The sequence below is a fragment of the Amblyomma americanum genome, chromosome 3 (genome assembly GCF_052857255.1).
Source record: "Amblyomma americanum isolate KBUSLIRL-KWMA chromosome 3, ASM5285725v1, whole genome shotgun sequence".
NCBI classification, from domain to species: domain Eukaryota; kingdom Metazoa; phylum Arthropoda; class Arachnida; order Ixodida; family Ixodidae; genus Amblyomma; species Amblyomma americanum.
In genome coordinates, this window is record NC_135499.1 from 128,553,313 (window position 1) to 128,575,889 (window position 22,577).

Below are 22,577 nucleotides of genomic sequence, written 5' to 3' on the forward strand. Positions count from 1 at the left end.
CTGAACTCGAATCAACCTCAACAACGTATATCCAGTATTGACAGTTATTACAAAATGCATCGGGTAACACGACTTCAACGGAAGGATAAGCAAAAACAGCCCGCTTTCCCGAAACAGTGACCGAACCAAGTCGGGTATAAATTGCAGCCCTTAGCTTTTATTTCTTGCCCCAAAGACAAGTCCTGCTTAAAAAGTTCTGCTTGCTAAACGGAAATGTAATTTATCATGTCAGTTATATCGAGGCACAGTTCTTCAGGCAAGTGAAAACCCTTTTTAAATGAAAAATTTGGCAGCCAAATACAGCACGTTACATGCCTTTTTTTCTTTCATTCCCTCCTTTATCCCTTTCATTACGGCGCGGTTCAGGTGTCAACCGAGATAACTGACAGTTAATGCGTCATTTTCTTTCCTCAAAAACAGTAATGTAAATGAGCTCAGCTAATCCAGGATATACAGAGCGAAAGACGCCCGCGTTTCTTGTGTTAATTGGCGTTAGCGTTGACAATGTTCTAGATGGCGATGGCTTTGAGGAAAGCAAGGGCGCATAACTGACTCCCTGGATATGGGGACGCCTCATTCATTCTTTCATGCCTGTGGCGCCGATGACAGAGAGATGTGGCCTGAATGCATTAGCGCTGACAGTAGGCCGCACCGTTCATTTGGTGATCAAGCTCTTGCGAGCAACCATTAACTGCATGCCACCTCCCAGGGTGGCCGCACACAAGCAGACTTTTACAGTTGGGGACCAACGCCACCTACATCAAGGCGAAATTGAGGTCTCCACTGACCCAAAGAGCCGGCTGTGCGCTTTTCCTTTCGTGAAAATGAACGGCCTTTGCAAAGTTGTATACGCCAATGAAGTCTATGAACGCCGTCGGCTCACGTGTTTTGTATGGTTGTTGAGGAAAGGAAATGGCAGAGTAACCATCTCACATATCCCGATGGACATCTAACAAAGGAGAAAAATTTGAGGAAAAGCAACCACTCACTCTCTCTTCTCTCTCTCTCACTTCTCGGTAGACCGCAAACGCGCTGCGAGGTAATGGATGAAGCAGGGATTGAAAGAAAGAAGCAAGAAAAAAATTGGAGGGACCATAAGAGCTCCGTCTTGAGGGTATGACGCGATAGCGTAATGGGTTAATTCCCATATATGCAGAAGGTCTCGGAGCGGCAAACCATGTAGAAGTGCTGCCAGGCAGGCACCGTGCCTAAACGCGTGGGACTCAAGTTGCAGTCGTATTTCGTCGGAACATCATTCTCGACAAAACCGATGCTACGAATACCAGCACAGCTTACGCGCCGAATGAAAGGGTAGCAAGCCGCAAGCTTCGTGGTGAACGCGCCTTGGATGTGTGTTGTGGTGGGGGTGAAAATATTTATTAGTCATAAAGAGAGGTGTTGTGGGTCATGACCTAAAGGGTCACGCCCTTACAACCACTACGTGGGATGCCTAGTCAGGCACCTGATTGGTGGTTGCCGCAGCCCGGGCACGCTGCGTTAAGGCCCTTTGGGCTTCGAGGGCGCAGCAGCCCGAAAGGGTCGCCTCGCAGTTTCTTCGGGTGGGGTTTGGGATAAGGGGTAGGAATGGGTTCTGCTGGCAGAGCCACACCAAGTGGTAGGTGTCGAAAACCTCCCCACAATGTGAGCACCGCCCGTCGAATTGAGGATCGAAATGCTTTAGAGTTGGCGGGCACAGCATCGTTTTAGTGAGCAGGCGCAGGAGTACCCGCTCGTTGGCCTTCCCCAGCCCTTAGCACGGGGTGGGAAGTGTTTGGTGCGTAGACATGCAATAATCGTATAATACCTTAAACGTGTGAACAGGATTGAAATCGGAGTCCTAAGCAGCGTCGGGTCCCGTGGAATATGCCCGGGGAGAGAACGCGCAGGCGGCGGCGTCGGCTGCTTCGTTTCCGCGGAGGCCTTGGTGACCTGGAGCCCAAACAAGAGATCGGTGCGCAGGATCCGACTCTCGTCTACAATTCTGGTAAATGCGATAAGACAGGGGAGTAGCCCACCGTTGCTCGACGTCTCGACAAGCCCCTCGCGAGTCTGTGATTATGTATTTGGAGGAGGAGTCGGAAGCTGCCAGGGCGATGGCAACCTCTTCCGCGTGAATTGCTGACTGGGCCTTGAAAGTAACGACGTCTACTGTTTTGCCCTCTTGGACGACCGCGGCCGTGTACCATCCCCTGGGGTCTGAGCCGGAGGTGTTCACGTAGAATACTCCTGGTTTGCTCCCAAAATGGCGGTGCAAGGCTTCCGCCCGCGCCAGGCGCCTGCCGTTATGGTCCTCTTTGGACATGTTGGTGGGGAGAGGCCGCACGTGGAGAGCGCATGTCCAGTGTGCGGGAAGGCGGCATATCTCTTCAGTGAATTAGGTGTGCTGGATGTAAAGACGGGCTAGAAGGCGGCGCCCCGACCCTGAATTTGTGAGACGAGTGTATTGGTTGTTGAGGTGGGCCTCCCGAAGCTCGCTGAAATAGTTCACCATCATCCTCAGCGCCATGAGGTGGCTGGTAGAGCTATGGACTGGCAGGTCCAGCACTCGTTTCATGATTTTCCGGAGGATGACCTCAAGGGCATACTCTTCCTGTTTCCACAGGTGGAGGTAGCGAGTCGAGTACAAGATTCGACTGGTCACAGATGCGTTCCGCCAGCCGCAAGGAGTCTTTGCACCGTAACTCACCGCGCTTGTTGGAAACCCGGCGAACCATGCGGCCCACTTGGTCACCCACCTGCCGGAGCTTGGAGAGTGTTGTGTCGCAGCGTCGCTGGTTGTGTATAAAGAGTCCGAGGACTCTGATTTCCTTGGATTCGTGAATTTGACCGCTTTGCAAGGAGAGATGGGTTTGTGTCGGGCATGTGCGCGAGGGGCGCAAATGCACAAATTACGATTTCTTCGGAATGCATTGCAGGCCACAGTCTCGGGCATAGCTGTCCACTATGCTGGCAGCCGTTTGCAGGCTGGTCTCCACGTCCTCTAGGTGTCCTTGCGTAGCCCACAGGGTGATGTCGTCGGCGTACAGCGCGTAATGGACCCCATCGACCGCACCCAGCAGGGAAGGTAGGCGCATCATGGCTATGTTGAATAGCAAAAGAGACAGCACCGCTCCTTGTGGAGTCCGCCTTCGTGCCGAACGAGAAAGGTCCATGCTCTTGATCCTGTATTCCGATGTAGGAAAGACTGTCCGTGAGTAATTGTTTCACGTAATAAAATGTATTGGTGCAGCAGTAAGATTGATTCAAGTGTGAGAGTATGGCCTCGTGGGTTGCGTTCTAGAACGCACCTTTCAGGTCGAGCGCGAGGACAATTTTGCCGTTTTGGGGTGTGTGATGAGGTTGAAGATTTCACGGTCGAGTTGGAGCAGGACAACCTGTGCAGATATGAGTGGGCGAAATCCGAACATGGTGTCCGCGAAGGTGTTGTGTTGTTCGAGGTAATCGGACAGCCGACCCCGCACCATCATCTCCATCAATTTGCCCACACACGAGGTGAGAGAGATGGTGCGGAGGTTGTCCGTGTCGATCGGTTTCCCGGCCTTCGGGATGAACGTGACAAGGCCGTCTTCCAGTCAATGGGGAGGTGGTTTTCCCCCGTCGAGATCGCATTGATGTAATCTAGAAGCACCTTGACGCTGAATCAGGAAGGTTCGCCAAATGTTTGACGGTGATCTTTTCCCGGCCCGGCGCGGTGCCCCTCTTCATTTTGGCCAGACTGGCCCGCAGATCGTGAAGCTCTAAAGGCTTGTACTACTCCGACTTCTACCTCCCTGCGCAGGAATAGGCCGATCTGCGGGCGTCCTGAGTTGTGCACAGGTAGCGATCCCGGAGCGCCTGTGCCAACTGCGTTGTAGTTCCTCGGAATGAGTGCATGGCTTTGTGTAGTTGCTCCTGCGTTTCTGTGCGGGTATGTGTGGTGTTGATGAAGGCTCGGATAAGCCGCCCCGTGTTGCGGCTCGACATCTGCCCCGCCGCCGTGTTGCAGCGGTCCACCCAGTTGGAGTCAGCGAGTTGGGCCGCGGTACTCTGCTGCCTGTCGGGTGAGGTCCGCAATGCGCGCTTTGAGCTTCTTGTGTTTCTGGCGCTTCCAGCGGCGCGTAAGGCCGCGAAGCGCTTCCCAGAGGTGGAGGAGGTGGTAGTCCACGTCCGTGCCCACCTCTGGGAGCTGGTGAGCTGTATCTGCTTCTCGTGGGAGCGAAGGTGCGATATGACTGACCGGGACCAGTTCGTGTAGCATTGCTCTGTGATGTTTGTGTTGGCGTCGGATGGGAAATTTTTGCGAAACGTGGTCCAATTGGACATGCGCGTTTGTGTGGTTGGGCACTTTAGGGGCGTGTTTAAACAGTGGTGTCGATGCAGTGGTCGCTGCCGGGGATATCCTCGGTGTTGATCCAGTCTGCGTGTCTTATATTGCGAGTGAAGGTGAGGTCCGGGCATGTGTCTCGGCTCACCGAGTTGCCTGCGCGGGTAGGAAATACCGGGTGGGTGTGGAGGGTGAGCCCCAGTGTGGACGCCGACTCCGCCAGCATGCGTCCGCGTAATTCCTCCTTACGATAGCCCCATAGCTTGCTAGGGGCGTTGAAGTCGCCCACAATCAGCAGGGGGTCGCGACCCGCCTCTATAAGTGCACGGCTAAAGAGGTCCGCGAAGGTCACTCGCTTCAATTTCAGGAAGCAGTATACATTAAGTACGTGCAGGGGAGGATCCGATCGGCGAAGGGGAAGGATCCTTACCATGAATGTGAGCTGCGTTGTTCGCCGCTCACCGGTCCCTTACGGGCTGATCCAAACACCTCCTGCCCGTTCTGAATAAATGTTTTCACCACCACCACCACCACCGCGTGATTCCTGCGTCCCCGCACGGCCCCAGTGCGCTCGAACGAGAGGAGTGGCAAGCGCTGCCATCGCGCGCAATCTGTTGGGGCATTGGCGTACATTGCGAGCAGGAGTAGGAAGGAGCGGTTTTACGGGAAACCTTCTGATGGCGCTACATGTTTCCAAGCGAAGAGAAAAAGTGGCAGAAACGTACTTTGCTACTCGCTTAACTGCAACTTCAGTAATTTCCATGCTCATAATTACTAATATACACCACAGTACATGTCTGTAAAGCACCCTTCTAAGACAACGCCATATTCGCTAGCCGCGCCTTTGTTCATTCCAAACCATCGAGTTGGCGTGGCGGAGAGATGGACGTGCTCGTCTCGCACTCCGGGGGCCCTGGCTCGATTCCCCAACTCGGCCAATTTTCCACTCAGTTTTTTTTTTATTAATGCTTCTGGGATATTTTGCTCACGGCCAGCGCCGCCGACGACGACGTCGGCTTTTCTGCGACACGGAGCCCTTAACGCTATCGCGTTAAAAATTGCGGGTGGTGGTGGGAACCATTTAAATACACTTACGGAACGTAATGCATGAGCTCGGGGCTAATCACAAATTATTGTGCGCTAGCATGGTTAGCACTGGCGGTGCATGTTTAAAGCGAAAGCTTTACTGGCCTTGTCGAGCCGATGTCGTAGGCCACATGATATACCACGTCACTCGCCGCCGCCGTGCCGATCCCTACGCCGACCGCCGTCTTGGAAGCTGTGGCCACGTGACTAGCCGTTTGCTGGAAAAAGGAGCAGGTGCCGCTCTCGCAGTATTCGCATTGTAGTTCTCGCTATGGACAGAGCTAGTCGGCTGGAGCCGTCTACGTCGTCGGGACGATTTTGTTCAACCACGCTTAGCTGAGCTAAGTGCGTAAGCACTTCTAGCCGCACACACGTGGAAAGTTCGTTGCCTATTGGAACCAGAAAACACTAAAAACTTCCAACAACGTAACGTTACGCGCATCGCGCATAAGTTAGATGTGGACGAGAGCAGCCTGATCCAAAACTTAAAAGACAGGTACCTTACAATCACAGCTGGAACGACCCCCCACCCCTCATAATCAGGCTCTCCGAACCCCGAGAACGGTGACTTTCAAGGCCCAGACCACGATGCGAACCTGTAGCTGCGCCTGTGAGTTGCGCAAAGCAGCCTCCCATCGCTCTTGTGATTCCATCCCATTGAAGGGAAGTTTCGGTTTTTTGGGGGAAATGGTGGTAGTGGTTTTTTATTAAACTAATAGTAAAAAGGAAGCAAACGGTTTTTGCTAGCCCCGGCATCTGCCATCGATACTGAAGCACCTGAGCTGGGGCAGCGGAAATAAAGGATAGCAGGCAGAATGGAGAAATTAAATCAAAGAGGTGAGGGTACAGGAAGAGAGTATAGGGGGAGAAGTAATACGTACAAACTATTTGCACAACAAGAAATGTGTCCAGGTTGTGCGCGTGATTAGTTCATTTTAGAGGAATTAAATCACACGCGCACAGCACTGTGTTGGCTACAACTGGAGTGGGGCGTCCAGTTATTAATCGTTCAAGGTAGTACTCGCGGAGCGTTCGGTAACTGCGTGTAACTACCTGATGAAGAACAGACGGGACGTCAAGCCCGCGTGTTCGAGGAATGCACCCAGGCTCACCAAAGTTCGCTCACGAATGCGCGCACTGCCCTGCGGCCACAATAGCGTCTTGATGGAGTCTAGTAGTATGCCCTGCGCCCTATAGGCCGAAAGCATATCGCGACGAGCATCGGCGATCGCGGCACAGTGAAGGAGCAGGTGTTCTGGTGTTTCCACTGCACCGCATTCGTCACACACATCCCTCGTCGCGATTTCGTGACGCTCCCGTTTTCCCCGGACCACACGCAGCCAATGCGCGCGCGGAAAATCATAGCACGTTGTGACCGTGTAAGTGCGCGACATCCGATGATACTGTCGATGCGCTCACCTCCTGCGATATGTGGGTCAGGGTACTGCTTTCGGAGATGGTCGTGGATGGCCGCACGCACGTCCTCCAGCGCAAGGGGCAGATCGCTGGCAGGTAGTTGGTGTGCAGCGGCCGCGAGGTCGTCAGCTTCTTCGTTGCCGGCGGTGCCGCAGTGACCGGGCACGCACTGTGCACGCACGGCACATCCTCTCTGCGCGAGGCGCTCGATGCGCGAGCGAATTTCCCGCACTAGTAGGGTACCGCGGCCGTCCACTGACATCGCCCAGCACAGGGGCGCCTTTCTGTTTTGCCTCCATCGAAACGCAGCCGCCGCGTTCGGGTTTGAAGCCGGGTACGCCGGATCCATGGAGGAAGGAAAATGTAAGGAAAGACTATCATGTGACATTTTTTTTTAATCCGGAAACGAGCTCGACGCCTTATTGCCCGACCCGCCGCGGTGGCTCAGTGGTTAGAGTGCTCGGCTACTGATCCGGAGCTCCCGGGTTCGAACCCGACCGCGGCGGCTGCATTTTTATGGAAGAAAACCTCTAAGGCGCCCGTGTGCTGTGCGATGTCAGTGCACGTTAAAGATCTCCAGGGCACGTTAAAGATCTCCCGCACTAGTAGGGTACCGCGGCCGTCCACTGACATCGCCCAGCACAGGGGCGCCTTTCTGTTTTGCCTCCATCGAAACGCAGCCGCCGCGTTCGGGTTTGAAGCCGGGTACGCCGGATCCATGGAGGAAGGAAAATGTAAGGAAAGACTATCATGTGACATTTTTTTTTAATCCGGAAACGAGCTCGACGCCTTATTGCCCGCCCCGCCGCGGTGGCTCAGTGGTTAGAGTGCTCGGCTACTGATCCGGAGCTCCCGGGTTCGAACGCGACCGCGGCGGCTGCATTTTTATGGAGGAAAACCTCTAAGGCGCCCGTGTGCTGTGCGATGTCAGTGCACGTTAAAGATCTCCAGGGCACGTTAAAGATCTCCCGCACTAGTAGGGTACCGCGGCCGTCCACTGACATCGCCCAGCACAGGGGCGCCTTTCTGTTTTGCCTCCATCGAAACGCAGCCGCCGCGTTCGGGTTTGAAGCCGGGTACGCCGGATCCATGGAGGAAGGAAAATGTAAGGAAAGACTATATCATGTGACATTTTTTTTAATCCGGAAACGAGCTCGACGCCTTATTGCCCGACCCGCCGCGGTGGCTCAGTGGTTAGAGTGCTCGGCTACTGATCCGGAGCTCCCGGGTTCGAACCCGACCGCGGCGGCTGCATTTTTATGGAAGAAAACCTCTAAGGCGCCCGTGTGCTGTGCGATGTCAGTGCACGTTAAAGATCTCCAGGGCACGTTAAAGATCTCCCGCACTAGTAGGGTACCGCGGCCGTCCACTGACATCGTTGGACACCTGAACCGCGCCGTAAGGGAAGGGATAAAGGAGGGAGTGAAAGAAGAGAGGAACAAATAGGTCCGTAGTGGAGGGCTCCGGAATAATGTCGACCACCTGGGGATCTTTAACGTGCACTGACATCGCACAGCACACGGGCGCCTTAGCGTTTTTCCTCCATAAAAATGCAGCTACCGCGGTCGGGTTCGAACCCGGGAACTCCGGATCAGTAGTCGAGCGCCCTAACCACTGAGCCACCGCGGCGGGGCAAAATCTGTTCTTGCTGGAATGAATTTAGAGCTTCATGCCTGAGATCCCTGGGCAAGGTTTTTGATGTCAGGTTGTTTGCATGCTGTGCTCGCATAAATGTGGTCCATATACTGGCCACACTTCAATCACGCTCGCTGGTGGATAGCAACACCCTCTCAGATTTACCCTGAATAAGTGTGCACGTGCCTGCTTTTGGCTACGCCGTGAACAATGCTTCCATGCGTGGTCATACCGCAGCTTAGTGTTCAACCTGCCTTTTAATGCTGCTCTTGTGGATGAATGTTGCAATCTCTATATTGCATATGTTTGGGCAGCTGGCTCGGTCAACAATGTATTCTGCTGCAGCAGTGAGGACAAAAAGAATCCTGCAGTATTTTTTTTTGTTCTTGAATAGTGTATTTATCTTCATAACAAGTTTTCATGTGGCTGGCCATGCCAGGAATGCTTTCTCATGCAGCAGCGATGATGGGAAAATATACTAATTAGTCTCAGTTCTTGACCCTGAATGAAAAACTCGGCATCATAACGTATTCATAATGATGACCGTGCCAACAATGACGTTTGATCCACAACTTCAAGAGCCACTCATAGAGGTGACAGAAACAGATTGTGCCGACAGTGCCTATAGTAGCACTGCAGAGGAGGATTTATGGGGGTGGGATGTCATCCCTATCCCAAAGCCTGAAATATTACATAGGAAAACCGTGCCGAAACCCTATTTCTCAACAAAAAAAAAATCCAAGAAATACATGTTCCAAATGAGACAGCCACCCTCCTCCCCTCTTTAAGAAAGATTCATAAATCCGCCCTTCTAGCATTGCCATGTGGCAGCTTTTACATCCACAGATATAGTTTAGCCTATGCTAATTAATAATCATGACCGTAACTTTTCAGACTGCTTCCAGAAGTTTAGGGGTACCCAGTGGCTTCAGTATAGGTTTCACAGTGCTGTGCATTGTTTCAATGCTGTGTTTCATGTTTAACGCGCCTAGCTGCAGCTGTACACATAAATTTTCTCTAGTTGTTGAAATACTAGCTTGTAATGTCCCTGCAGAGTAGCACAATTTACTTGTGATCCACCATAAAGAAAATGAAAGTCAATGTTTTGAACACATCAAATTATTTTTCTTCAGCATAACCACAGGCATCACTGAAATTGATTGCACAATGCATTCTCATTTCACTGAATACTTTTTACCACAAATGACACTGTCATAGTACATGGGCATAATAAACACAGGTAAGAAAAGGCATCCAAATTCAGTTTGAGCTCCATTACACAGTGAAAGCTCAGAGCAATAATAATAATAATTGGTTTTTGGGGAAACGAAATGGCGCAGTATCTGTCTCATATATCGTTGGACACCTGAACCGCGCCGTAAGGGAAGAGATAAAGGAGGGAGAGAAAGAAGAAAGGAAGAAGAGGTGCCGTAGTGGAGGGCTCCGGAATAATTTCGACCACCTGGGGATTTTTAACGTGCACTGACATCGCAACGTTTATACTATTAATAATAATAATAATAATAATAATAATAATAATAATAATAATAATTGGTTTTTTGGGGAAAGGAAATGGCGCAGTATCTGTCTCATATATCTTTGGACCCCTGAACCGCGCCGTAAGTGAAGGGATATAGGAGGGAGTGAAAGAAGAAAGGAAGAATAGGTGCCGTAGTGGAGGGCTCCGGAATAATTTCGACCACCTGGGGATCTTTAACGTGCACTGACATCGCATAGCACACGGGCGCCTTAGCGTTTTTCCTATTAATACGCGAAGGGTGGCAACGAAGCCATATGGGGAGTTGAATGAATGAATGAATGAATGAATGAATGAATGAATGAATGAATGAATGAATGAATGAATGAATGAATGAATGAATGAAACTTTATTTTCGTTTCTTTGGGTTTAGCGGATTCCGGACGTCTTCATCTTCCGAGTTCCAATGGTCGGTGCCCTCATTCCAGGGCCCCGCTGAGCTTTGCCACCTCGCTTGCGTGCCGCACGAGTCCTCTCTGGACCGCCAGCTCGCTGCTGGTGACCAGGTTCTCCCACTGTAAACATTTTCGCTGTCATGAAGTGTGAAAATGCTTCGCCTTTTTCGCACTTCATTCCCATGCTCAACAAGGAAATTGCTGAACCTGCTACAGGAAACTGATCTAAAAACAGCGCGCGACCAGAAATACAAACTTGATCTCGATATGGACGAATACACATGAGCCCGGCACGTCCCAAAGGCAAATAGCTCGCACGACACTTCAAACAGGCATGCAACAAAGTTTATATATACTAAGAACAAAGCTAGCGCGGCTGCCTCCTTTACAATATCGCCCTGCGCCCATGTCATAAGCCCCGCCGCTCACACAAGCGCAATCGTCGAAAAACAAAAATACCAGTTGTGTTTTAACCAACACCAGTTGCAATCGCTGGAGCGTTGAAAGAACACGCATAACTATCAACGAGGTTTCACTGGTGATCGAAACGGGAACGCGAATAGCACATGGCACGCACAAGACTCGAAACGGCCGCACAATACGCCGACGACCGCTCTGTGGTGCACGCCGTTACGAATGACTGGTGAACGAACAGTGCGGATGCTCATTTTAGTGAAAAGCGGCGGTCTCCAGACGGCTCCGAGAAGCGTTCCAGTAGACGTTGTCGTTGAATTGTTGTCGCCAAATGGTTGTCGCCGAAAGCGTTCAAATCCGGGCACGCAACAAGAATTTTCCACTAAGGTATGGTTGACTGCCGTCAAAGCCTGTGAGCACCACCAAAAACATAAACTCGAGCAGTTAAAGTACGCCCACGCCGCACCTCAAAAGGTACCCCGCGGCTGGCTGCTGCCGCCCGGTTTGTAAACAGCAACTACGAAGCTGTTGCTAAGCTGCCCGGACAAGATGGCCTCCCGAGCGAGAAAAAACCACGTGACTTCCTCCATACTTTTCTCCCATGTTGTTGTATAGAAAGGGCCTCTCCTATGTTTTCCTTCCTCCATGGCCGGATCAGTAGCCCAGCGCCCTATTCACTGAGCCACGACGGCGGGTACAATGGAGAAGCACAACGGCCAATTCAGGAAGCAGCGTCTCTGCAGTCCTTTCACGACCTCTTTGGGCGGCGAATGGGCTGTTTTCAGAGGCCTCCTAGGGACTCCGAGCGATTTGTCCAAGGGACAAGGCGTCGCGCCGAAGGGGCGATGGCGTACCGTGTACTCTCTGGCAGCGCTGCAAGAGTGAGATGATGGTGATGATGATGATGATGATGACGACGAAATAAATTCATTGGCTCCTGTGAAAGAATCAGAGGGCGATGAAGAACAGTCTTGACTGCCATCATCTTCCTTCCCTTTCAGCAGGCTGGGATTCCTTGAGATTAAGCGGTGTCTAGGGCCAGACAGATGATTTTATTTTGTTCTTGTTTCTGGCTGACCATTAACCATGAGTATCCATAGCGCTAAAAATTCAAGGGACACGACACGAGCGCTAAACTTCCGCTAAATGATCTTTATTTGGCCCTCACACCTTGAAAAGATCACGTATTGTACAGGTATAGACTGCTAACAACGATTATCTTGTCAAGGTCATGATGTGTCAAGGAATGAGGAGAAAAAGCACAATAAAAACCACCAATCAGTGAGAAAGTTTCACAGTATTGCCCGCTGCCTTGAATCTAAGAAAGCTAAGCCTTTTCTTGATAATGACACCGAAGGATGGTGGTGGTGGTAGTGGTTTTATTAAAAATACGAGTAAAAAGGAAGGAAAAGATTTTTGCTAGCCCTGGCATCTGCCATCGATACTGAAGCACCTGAGCTGGGGCAGCGGAAATAAAGGATAGCAGGCAGAATGGAGAAATGAAATGAAAGAGGTGAGGGGACAGGAAGAGAGGATAGAGGGAGAAGTAATATGTACAAAGTATTTACACAATAAGAAATGTGTCCAGGTAGTGCGCGTTATTAGTTCATTTTAGAGGAATTAAATCACACACGCGCACAGCACTATGTTGGTTACAACTGGAGTGGGGCGTCCAGTTATTAATCGTTCAAGGTAGAACTCGCGGACACACAGGATCACTGACACAACTTTCCAATCCCTCTTTTCCATCGCCGCAGCTTCAATTATCTCCCTCGTTTTTTGATCGCTATTTTTTCCTGACACTGAACACTCCTCGAACTTGAGCGTGCACTTGTGACCACGGCAGGGACAAGCTAAATTACATGGCCCCTCATCTCTAACATTCTTGTGGTGCTCGCTGAGCCGCTTATTCAGGCACCGGCCTGTCTGCCCGATATACAACTTGCCATGTTGACTACCCACTAGCCCGAACCCTGACCCTTCTGACCATTAAAGCCTCCAAGGTCTCATATTCATGTCTGCATCGTTGTGGCTAAGGCATGTCCACACCATGTGGATCATGTCTGCAATTTTTTTAAGCGATGTTGATTGCCTCAGGGCATAAAAGGGTAAGAAATGAGGGATGACAAGGATGCTTAAAGAAATGAGAAAAGGTCGGCTGATCTAATAAAATCAAGTAGTGAACGATGATGTGGTCCCTGTGTCCAAGTGATATATGAATCCGGATTGTTCGATGAGAGACCCACTGCCGCCAGGTGCCGAATTCTAGTCGGCTTCAGCGCCGGGTAAACGCACACTAGGTCGTGAATTTCCGCCTCACTATCTCTGATCTTGCAGACTGTTCATGCGGGGTGGGGATATAAACCTTCTAATTGCGGCCACTTGCGTGTCACGGCTGGAGTTAAGTGTTACCCCTCAGGTCTTGGATCGCCATATGCCATCTGCTTAGTGCTAGAGGTTGGGAAAAAAATATGCCGCCACCGTCTTGAAGACGTTCAAGTAACGAGCGTTAGCTATTGAGGGGCTTTAGCGTTAGCTGTTTGGTAGCGCCGTCTATCGTCCATGCGATGTATTACCACGTGGTTAGGCTACAATTGCGGCTACGTTTCGATGGTGGCGAAAGCTAAGGCGCCCGTGTGCTGTGCTATGTTAGTGCGCGTTAAAGATCCCCAGGTGGTCGAAATTATTCCGGAGCCCTCCACTACGGCACCTCTTTCTTCCTTTTTTCTTTCACTATCTCCTTTATCCCTTCCCTTACGGCGTGGTTCAGCTGTCCGCCGATATGAGTGACCGATACTGAGCCATTTCCTTTCTCCAAAAAGCTATTTTCATTTCATTTCCATACCTCATGGTGAGCGGGCGCCTACTGCCTTGTGAGCTGCAAAGTAGTGACGTCACAGGCGCCATGTTAAGCCTGACTATAATTAAATTTTAATGTAGTTAGGCGATATTGGTGTCTTACATATTCTACTCATCGAGCCCGTTACGAAAGTGTAATTAGTTACATCGTGACGTAATCAGCTAATTTATTAAAAACAAATAAATTTATGGCTAAAATTAACAGCATACTAAATTCATTACGTAATTTTGGTGTCTAACGTATTCGACACATCTAGAGGATTCCAGATATATTATTCGTTTTATGATTACCTCAATAATTTCTGAAATATAAGCGATTAAACATAGCCACGTGACAAGTTAATTATTACGTAACAAAATCAGTGACGTCACCAATCAATCACGAACTGGGTTGCTCTATCGTTTCACTATGGGGGCCGCCGTCTTGAATTCCATGGACAGAGGTGGTAGCAGACCCCAAGAAATCGAGAAATGTGATGAATAACAGCTTACGCTCTTAAAAAGCCCGCCTGTAAATTTTTTCATGTCACCTTTTCCTTTTTCGTGAGGCCGTTGCAGGCTCTGGGTAGTGTCTGTCGTTCTAATCTGTAATTACTAAGAATGTCTTGGTGCGTGTTCACCTCCTCGTCCGTCTGAAGGGGCTCTCTGCTCGATGAGACCGCACTGGGATCCCGGTGTGTGAGTCCTCGGGCCAATGCTTGCGCAGTCTCGTATCCTCGGAGGCCCTCGTGGGCCGGAGTCAAGACTAGGTTAATTAGTTCTGCCGGTGTCGCGCCGGCAGTTTTGACTCCTTCGGCAGATACCCTGCCTGCGTTGTAGTTACGGATAGCCGATGTTGAATCTGTTATAATCACCCTATTGAATTAGGGCCAGCGCAATGTCTACCTCCTTCACCGCTGTTGCGTCCCTCTGTCGGATGCAGCAGCACGAGACTCGGTTTCCGCCCTCCCTGGTTGCTAGGGCTACAAAACCAGTTCTGCCTTCGTATTCCGACCCGCCGCGGTGGCTCAGTAGTTAGGTCGCTCAACTACTGATCCGGAGTTCCCGGGTTCGAACCCGGCCGCGGCGGCTGCGTTTCTATGAAGGAAAAACGCTAAGGCGCCCGTGTGCTGTGCGATGTCAGTGCACGTTAAAGATCCCCAGGTGGTCGAAATTATTCCGGATCCCTCCACTACGGCACCTCTTTCTTCTTTCACTCCCTCCTTTATACCTTCCCTTACGGCGCGGTTCAGGTGTCCAATGATGTATGAGACAGATACTGTGCCATTTCCTTTCCCCAAAACCAATTATTATTATTATTCGTATTCCGCCGTGTCCGTGTAAACCACGTCCTGTCTGTTGGCTAGTTTTGTTCTATGGACCTTTCGCTTTGTCCTTTCGTCTAGCCTTATAGTGCACCGGATGCATATTCCTTTGGAGCGGTCGGATTCTGACTTCATTCCTTATGACTGTTGGGATATTCTCCGTGTGTATGAGCCGCGCTCGAGGTTCGAAGCTTTGCTTTGCTAGTATTTTTATCCCCGAATGGCTAAAACCTAGAAAAAAACTTCATTATCGGAGAGGAATGCGGGGAACGCCCCTGGGTCCCCGCAAGACTTCAGTACACTGAAGTGCTTATGTCCCTATGGGGCATAACATTGGCAGCCCGTCCGGTGGCGATGGTGGTGGTGGTGGTGAAAAACATTTATTTATCGCTATATACAAGACAGAGTGGGAACTAGCCTTAATGACCAGCCACTTACGAATTATAGGAGGGGTTCCTAGTCCGGGAGCCCTGCGGCTACCGCGGCAGCTAGGACCTTTGCCACGAGAGCTCGTTGGCTCTCAGAGGTAGAGCAGCCGAGCAGGGTAGCCCCCAGCTCTCTCGGGTTTGTGAGGGAAAATAGGGGTAAGCGAGGTTAGAGGGGCATGCCCACACCACGTGGTACACGTCAGAAAACGTGCGCCAACAATGCGGCCGCTCCCAGTTAAAAGTCTAATTAAAATAATGCAGCACTGTCGGGCACAGTACCGTGTTGCTGTACGTATAAGCGAAGGAGACAGCGCTCCTCGCCTTTAGTTCATCCCATGCAAAACGTCCTAAGCCCCAAAAGCGACCATCACCGAGTTTGTTGAAAAAAAATTCCGGTAATTGTCGATTATGTGAATGCCGTTTTTCTAAAGTATTTTTGCGGAAAAACTTTTTTCTCACATATGCGCCTTTTAAAGTTTTCGTGTACACGCGAAAGTTGCTTGCAGGTATATATTTTAAAAGCAGGTGTGAAATAACATTAACCAATAAATTCTATTTTATATTATCGTGTATGCACTGTTCTTTGATGCAGCGTCATTTGTGCCCCCATGTAAGACCTTGCTGCTTTTTCTCGGTACACTAAAGAAGCAAAAAATTGTGCGTATTCAAAGTTTTTTTATTATAAACGTAGCTCTTGTTTCAGTCACAATAAATTTTTTCCCCGTTTACATGGTGGTAGAGTTGCTGCCAAAAATATTTTGAACTTTCTTTAAAAAGTATTCTTTAGGAAAATTAGTCCCAAATTCGGCAAACAGTGAGGCTTTTCTTAGACTGAGACCTAAATTAAGCATAAAGGCTCTCGGGGTAAAAATACTTGAGATAACTCAGTAAACACATACGCTTATTAGCTAGCAATCACAATGCTTTTTTCGAGTAAATTATTCCTGACTCGAGAAAAAAAATTTAATTTCACTATCAGTGTCAATGGTCGGCACTCCCGTAAAGCGCTTTCACTGCATCACACGTGCGCGGCACCGACTCTTTCTTTGGCACGCATGTTTACTTTAGGTCTTTGCCAAGCGAACCCGTTCTCAGTCAGTTGCCATTAAAAAATTATCTGGAACGAGGTACTTTCCTCAGTTTAACACTTAATTTTGTCCTCAGCGGGGCCTGGTGAACGAAGAAAACATCGGTGTGACGCCTATTGTGTGGAAGTTACAGAGGCAGAAACATTGCAGAAGCAGAAGAACGACATGGTGATTTCTGCTCTCCCGTCTTACAACAGAATGAAAAGATGGCTTGAACGGGCCCATGGGCAGTTACAGCAGGAAGCTATACCCCGCAAATAAAAAAAAAATTCTCTACATTCTGGTTCTCTGCCTTTTGTTTTCTCATCCCCTCATCTGTTCCACATTTGAGTTTTTCGTTTCAATATGAGGCCACCTGTATGTTCACGTCTCTTTCTTGCCGAATTTCTTGGACGTTTCAGAGTGATGTGATGCGAACATTAAATGTTGAAGACGTCGCTGGAGTGAAGTAGTGTAACTGTTGCGTTGCTTTCACTGTGATTCGCATGGCGAATCTGGAAGCCAGTTCTATTCTTTTTTCTTGTATTTCTGCGTTGGGCACCCAGATTACTACAACTCCTTTCACATTATTTTTTGTCCAGGTAAACAGGTCGTCTGGTTATATAACTTGATCCTGATATGGCCTCTGTGAGCTTGCTCTTGCTTCGAGATGTTTCAGTGTGCCGCCGACACCGTCGCATGCACTTTTTCCGTGTGAAGTAGCGAAGAAATTCCATTCTGCCAAAAGACTGTGATCTAGCTCGCGGTAGCAGAGATTCATAAAGTTCTTTTATTCTTATTCTTATAGTGTGATGCAGCTCCATCAGAAAAATAATGAATTTTTTACACAAGTGTAAATTATTAAAATAATATTACAGTAAAACAAAACAAAGAAATAGCGCTAGTGGTTATCTTACTACCATTTTGCACTGAGAAAATAGCATCCACCAATATATACCGGATCCAGAGTTTACAGGCGCTCCTAAATTGACCTGCGGTGCGTAGGCCTTATGCAGCGTAAGCATATTGGGGCTGTGCCGCCCAGTGCCACTGGTAGTCAACATCAAAAATTTTTTTTCTCGCGTCTGACAAAATTTACTCGAACAAAACATTGCGGATTGGAAGCTAATAAGTTTTTGTGTTCATTGAGTTATCTGAAGTATTTTTATCTCGACGGCCTTTTATTTGCTTAATTTAGGTCTCAATCTAAGAAAAGCATCAATTTTTGCCAACTTTTGGAGTTATTTTCATAAAAAAAAACATTTTAAAGAGAGTTCAAAATATTTTGGCAGCAACTCTACTTCAAAGTGAACGGTGAAAAAATTTATTGTGACTGCAACGTGAACGACGTTAATATAAAAAATTCTGAAAACGCACAATTCTTTCTTTTTTATTGTACCAAGAAAAAGCAGCAAGGTTGTACCGCGAAAGCAGCTTTCACACCTGATTCAAAGATATTTACCTGCAAGCAACTTTCGTGTGTTCACAATAACTTCGAACGGCTCTTTCATTTCATTTCTACATTCTGCCTGCTATCCTTTATTTCCGCTGCCCCAGCTCAGGTGCTTCAGTATCGATGGCAGATGCCGGGGCTAGCAGAAATCTTTTCTTTCCTTTTTACTATTACTTTAATAAAAAAAAACTACTACCACCTCCACCTTACCTGAGGAAAAAAAAATCTCCGCGAAAATACATTAGAAAAACGGTTTTCACATAATCGACAATTACCTGATTTTTTTTTCAACAGAATCGGTGATGGTCGCTTTTGGGGCCTTGGACGTTTAATCAAAATTGCCGATTGGGCGGGTTGGTGCGACATGATTAGAAAAAGACCAGCGCGGAAACCAGCCGCGGAGGCGGCTTTACGGAAGTTAGGGTCTTGTCCGGCTCAACCTGTTGTCATCTTGATTCAAAATCTGGCTTTCAGAGGTTATAGCGCGGATTCCCTACTGATGCCTTGTCTATACGCTCTCTGCGCTTGGCGCAGAATCTGCACAGCAGAGGCTTTACTCTATATTTCCAATCGGTGCTCTCTCCAATAGGAGTCAACGGTATTGAGGTGTCAAACAATCTCTCCCATAAAGCTCTCTCAAGGATTCCATCAAAAAAAGTACCTCAAGATGGAAAAAGTCTCTACAGGAAAACGGTGCTCGATCATTTCAGTACGCTGTGGAGTGCGACCCAAAGCCATGTGTGACCAAGGGACTGAGAAGATATCAGGCGACCCTGCTACATCGAATTCGCACGGCCTCTGCTCGCACTCCTGCATGGATGCATAAGACGAGCATAGCATCGTCTCCGCTCTGTTCATTATGTGGTGTGTGCGGGGATATCGAACATTATATTATGTACTGCCCAGAGTATAACGGGGAAAGGTATGTGATGTTCGCTTCCTTCAAAAGACAGGAAACCGTTACAGTACAGTTCAGGACATTGTCTATCCGAGTGGAAACCAGACATGCCGAAGGGAGGCTGCACGCCTTCTTTTAACATTTCTTCAGGACACGGATCTTGTTTCTAAATGGTGACAGCAGGAACGGACTATGACCCACTGTGATTGAATGTGTGCGTAGATGGTGTCTTCCGGGGTGGACTACGTTATAATGTGAGTGAATATGTGTATGGATTGTGGCACTACAATGGCCTATAATCTACTGTGACTGATTATGTGCATAGATGGTGACTTCTGGAGTGGACCGTGATATGGACTGTGTGGATAGTGATTGTGTGCATGACGGTGACTGCGGGAGAGAATGTGTGCTATTATAAGAGACTATACGCATAGCGTGGTAGATGCGACAGGCTTTAGGACATTGTTAATATGGAAGGAACGCTACGGTGGAGCAATTGCCGGCAGATAAAGCCAGGCTAACCCCACCTGTAGCATTCAACACCTCAACTCAACTCAAAGCTCGATGTCTACGCATTGCTACAAAACACGGCACATTACGCATGCATTATTGCGGTGTGGTAGTCCAGGTGTAGCACGGATTGAAACAGTTTTTTGTGGGTGTTTGTATTTCGTATTTTTTTTATATCAAGGCATATGATTTGCTCTTCAATACACGAGTCATGTTATCCATTAAATGTCTCTCTAACCGCGCACTCGGCTATGCATTGTGCTAGTTTTATGCGTGTGCCTCTTTTTCATAAGATAAATATTCCTCGTTCGACCCAATCGCCCACCGAGAGAAAGAGCTCAAGGCATAACCAACGACATTCCTTGTGGCAAGTGCCCGACGACGAACACTGGCGAAACAAAAAGCTGAAAGATAGAATCAGCGCAATGGCGACGTTAGGAATTTCTTCGGGGAGCGCAGCGTAGCTACCGGTAATCCAGACTTCACCAACAACAGAATTACAAAATTTGCTTCGACAAAAGTGTTGCTCGGCAGAACGAAACCGACCCTTGAAAGAGACTCCTAGTTGAGTCGTGGTACACACGCAACACTAAAAGGCAGAAGCCAAAAGCCAGCCTCATGCAGCGTGCACTGCAGTGCGCACCTGCAAATGTACGTTCATAAAACACTGAAGCAAGATCAAAATTTCAGTCCAAGTTATACACTGTTGCAGAGTGACTCCAAGAAACGAAAAATGAAGATAAATAAATGCATCGTATGACTCACAACAGCACTAGACGCGCATTCACGAGCCTCATCCACTCTCCCCGCAACCGGACGCCCCCGCACGAGGTAGCAATTGCGCCATAGAATACTCAACGCTAGTTCCCTTCTTAGATGCCTTCAGAGCCGTGAAACGTCAACTTTCAATAGACCTCTCGCTGCATACGTCACCGGCGCACCTGTCTCTGGTCTGGCTCGCAAAACATGTGCCTTTTGACAGGGATGTGCAGCAGGTGCTCGTCACGTGCAAAACCAGTTTAGAAGAAAAAGTTGGCGATTTTGCCCACCGGGCCTTTCCCGTTTGACGTCACGCTGCTTACACATGGAATAGGTCTCTCCCTGCTGTAAAGAAAGTGACGAAAGCTTTGGTTTACACAACAACCTGTTTTGGCAGAAGGTAAAGCAAGATTCCAAAAAGAGCAATTCTGTCAACAGACTGTCATGATGTTTAGTTCCCGACAGGCGTCTTGTGACAGCAGGGGAAAGAATGTGAGCGTTGCACGTGATCCCGGATTCTTGACCCTGTCTAACCTTGGTGTAAACAAAGTGACGATAGCTTTGGTTTACACAACAACCGGTTTCGTCAGAAGGTAAACCAAAATTCCAAAAAAAAAAGGAATTCTGTCACGATGTTTATTTTCCGGGAGACGTCTTGTGACAAAAGGGAAAGAACGTGAGCGTTGCACGTGATCCCGGATCCTTGACGCTGTCTTTATGCCGGCTTGTTCGCTGGCCTGCTATTTGGCTGGCATGCGATAAATACAGCACCATCGGAATGCTGAACACCATTCGTCCACCCCCAGCAACTGCAGCCTCACCTTTCTGCCAGAAGCAACTGATGCACCACTCCGTCGAGAGAGTCATCGCGAAAACGGTAAGTTTTTCACTTTTCTGTTTGAATATTTTACCATTAAAACCTTTTGATATTTGTAACGCACTGCTGGGTACATTTAGTCATTTCCTGTGGTTTGATTTTGGAATGTGATGCCATATACTTCATCACAAAAAGAAAGTGCATTTATTCCATCTGCAGCACAAAGTTTGAAACATAAGTAATGGTCTTTCAGACATTGTTAAAAAGGTACCCTGGAAAACTCGCTCCATTTAAAATAACGGCAAGGCAATAACAAGAAATAATTACGAATTGATTCATATCTCACTGAACACACAGACCTGTTAACGAGAGTAGGCATATGGTATTGAATAAAACAACATTGGGGGTCACTAATATTTACTCCGCTCACGCATCATTTAGTTTAATAGTTGTGACTGTTATCACCCGGTTTGGAAACAAGGTGCAAACTGCATTTCCATATTCAAATGCACTTGCTCCACTTTGTACTGGACTAGATCCAGAGCAAGACAACATCGCATCATTCACAAAAATGTGCAAGTTCATGTACTTATCGTTTTCTGTAATGTTATTATAAAAATGTTTGTTGCGCTTCTGTTATGGGTCACAACATTTTTGCATAGTATTGCGTGCCTGTAAATAGTTGTGCTCAATTTAGTATTTGATATTAGTAAGTCGCACCGACCTTAGTATACTAAATTTAGTATTAACTTTTCTCGCGATTGCCAAGGACGATTTCTATTAGCGTTTGTCTTGGTGATGCTGTGCCGCCTTCATATTAGCAGCAGTATTTTGTTTTGCTTTATTGAAATATTACGCAAATTTTCCTCGTAATAAAGTGCATAACCTCATGTGCGCTTGTGGATCTTATAAACCGAATAAGTATCAAAACAAGTGCAATCCTGAGACTCAGAGTTTCTCTACTTTTGGTTTCACCCCCCCCCCACCCTCCCGCTATTTGCGGACTTTAATAATTAATAATAATTGGTTTTTGGGGGAAAGGAAATGGCGCAGTATCTATCTCATCGTTGGACACCTGAACCGCGCCGTAAGGAAAGGGGTAAAGGAGGGAGTGAAAGAAGAAAGGAAGAATAGGTGCCGTAGTGGAGGGCTCCGGAATAATTTCGACCACCTGGGGATCTTTAACGTGCACTGACATCGCACAGCACACGGGCGCCTTAGCGTTTTTCCTCCATAAAAACGCAGCCGCCGCGGTCGGGTTCGAACCCGGGAACTCCGGATCAGTAGTCGAGCGCCCTAACCCCTGAGCCACCGCGGCGGGGTTGCGGACTTTCAGAAATCGTTTCCTAAAGCATTGACAAAATGTCTCCAATTGTTTTTCATTTAGCGCAAAGGATACCTGATCCAATGGAAAGGGTACTCCAAATGGCATTGTACCCTGGAGCCTAAGAGGCATCTCAACGAGGCCTGTCTTCGCGAGCTCACATCCCCCAGGAAACCATCGCATCGACGCCACCTGTCTGCCTCTGAAGAGATCCTGCACGAAATTTAAAAAACGCTGTCCAACTGCCTTCGATCAAGCGGCCTCCTGAAGGGGAACCTTGATCAGGACATTTATCGATGGGCGTTTCACGGGAAAGGCCAATCATTAGAAAAAAAAATGGCTACTCTGTGATTAACAAGACTTCTCCAGGCT